Consider the following 2500-nt stretch of genomic DNA (forward strand, 5'->3'; position numbering starts at 1 on the left):
CCAGGGGGTGCTCAGTGGAGGCCATGCCCAGCCAGAGTGGCCCTTCCCCGGGCAGAGTCTGGAGGAGTGGGGGGTGGCTCTGGAGGTGCTCCGGGGGCTCCAGGGGTTCCAGGGGGTGGTCGGCGGAGGCCATGCCCAGCCAGAGTGGCCCTTCCCCGGGGTGAGTCTGGGGAGAGTGGGGGGTGGCTCTGGAGGGCCTCCGGGGGTTCCAGGGGCTCCAGGGGGTGCTTGGTGGAGGCCATGCCCAGCCAGAGTGGCCCTTCCCCGGGGTGAGTCTGGGGAGAGTGGGGGGTGGCTCTGGGGGTGCTCCGGGGGCTCCAGGGGGTGCTCGGCGGAGGCCATGCCCAGCCAGAGTGTCCCTTCCCCGGGGTGAGTCTGGAGGAGTGGGGGGTGGCCCTGGAGGTGCTCCGGGGGCTCCAGGGGCTCCAGGGGGTGCTCGGCGGAGGCCATGCCCAGCCAGAGTGTCCCTTCCCCGGGGTGAGTCTGGAGGAGTGGGGGGTGGCTCTGGAGGTGCTCCGGGGGCTCCAGGGGGTGCTTGGTGGAGACCATGCCCAGCCAGAGTGTCCCTTCCCCGGGGTGAGTCTGGGGAGAGTGGGGGGTGGCTCTGGGGGTGCTCCGGGGGCTCCAGGGGGTGCTTGGTGGAGACCATGCCCAGCCAGAGTGGCCCTTCCCCGGGGTGAGTCTGGGGAGAGTGGGGGGTGGCTCTGGAGGGCCTCCGGGGGTTCCAGGGGTTCCAGGGGTTCCAGGGGGTGCTCGGTGGAGGCCATGCCCAGCCAGAGTGGCCCTTCCCCGGGCAGAGTCTGGGGAGAGTGGGGGGTGGCTCTGGAGGTGCTCCGGGGGCTCCAGGGGCTGCTTGGTGGAGACCATGCCCAGCCAGAGTGGCCCTTCCCCCGGGTGAGTCTGGGGACAGTGGGGGGTGGCCCTGGAGGGCCTCCGGGGGTTCCAGGGGGTGCTCGGCGGAGGCCATGCCCGGCCAGAGTGTCCCTTCCCCGGGCAGAGTCTGGGGAGAGTGGGGGGTGGCTCTGGAGGTGCTCCGGGGGCTCCAGGGGTTCCAGGGGGTGGTCGGCGGAGGCCATGCCCAGCCAGAGTGTCCCTTCCCCGGGGTGAGTCTGGAGGAGAGTGGGGGGTGGCTCTGGGGGTGCTCCGGGGGCTCCAGGGGGTGCTCGGCGGAGGCCATGCCCAGCCAGAGTGTCCCTTCCCCGGGGTGAGTCTGGAGGAGTGGGGGGTGGCCCTGGAGGTGCTCCGGGGGCTCCAGGGGCTCCAGGGGGTGCTCGGTGGGGGCCATGCCCAGCCAGAGTGTCCCTTCCCCGGGGTGAGTCTGGAGGAGTGGGGGGTGGCTCTGGAGGTGCTCCGGGGGCTCCAGGGGGTGCTTGGTGGAGACCATGCCCAGCCAGAGTGGCCCTCCCCCGGGGTGAGTCTGGGGAGAGTGGGGGGTGGCTCTGGAGGGCCTCCGGGGGTTCCAGGGGCTCCAGGGGGTGCTTGGTGGAGGCCATGCCCAGCCAGAGTGTCCCTTCCCCGGGGTGAGTCTGGGGTGAGTGGGGGGTGGCTCTGGGGGTGCTCCGGGGGCTCCAGGGGGTGCTCGGCGGAGGCCATGCCCAGCCAGAGTGGCCCTTCCCCGGGGTGAGTCTGGGGAGAGTGGGGGGTGGCTCTGGGGGTGCTCCGGGGGCTCCAGGGGCTCCAGGGGGTGCTCGGTGGGGGCCATGCCCAGCCAGAGTGTCCCTTCCCCGGGGTGAGTCTGGAGGAGTGGGGGGTGGCTCTGGAGGTGCTCCGGGGGCTCCAGGGGGTGCTTGGTGGAGACCATGCCCAGCCAGAGTGGCCCTCCCCCGGGGTGAGTCTGGGGAGAGTGGGGGGTGGCTCTGGAGGGCCTCCGGGGGTTCCAGGGGCTCCAGGGGGTGCTTGGTGGAGGCCATGCCCAGCCAGAGTGTCCCTTCCCCGGGGTGAGTCTGGGGTGAGTGGGGGGTGGCTCTGGGGGTGCTCCGGGGGCTCCAGGGGGTGCTCGGCGGAGGCCATGCCCAGCCAGAGTGGCCCTTCCCCGGGGTGAGTCTGGGGAGAGTGGGGGGTGGCTCTGGGGGTGCTCCGGGGGCTCCAGGGGGTGCTTGGTGGAGACCATGCCCAGCCAGAGTGGCCCTTCCCCGGGCAGAGTCTGGGGAGAGTGGGGGGTGGCTCTGGAGGTGCTCCGGGGGCTCCAGGGGTTCCAGGGGGTGCTCAGTGGGGGCCATGCCCAGGCAGAGTGTCCCTTCCCCGGGGTGAGTCTGGAGGAGTGGGGGGTGGCTCTGGAGGTGCTCCGGGGGCTCCAGGGGGTGCTTGGTGGAGACCATGCCCAGCCAGAGTGTCCCTTCCCCGGGGTGAGTCTGGGGAGAGTGGGGGGTGGCTCTGGGGGTGCTCCGGGGGCTCCAGGGGGTGCTTGGTGGAGACCATGCCCAGCCAGAGTGGCCCTTCCCCGGGGTGAGTCTGGGGAGAGTGGGGGGTGGCTCTGGAGGGCCTCCGGGGGTTCCAGGGG

The sequence above is a fragment of the Eucyclogobius newberryi genome, unplaced genomic scaffold, assembly GCF_026437365.1.
Source record: "Eucyclogobius newberryi isolate DKJ021-1_F unplaced genomic scaffold, fEucNew1.0.hap1 SCAF_608, whole genome shotgun sequence".
NCBI lineage: Eukaryota > Metazoa > Chordata > Actinopteri > Gobiiformes > Gobiidae > Eucyclogobius > Eucyclogobius newberryi.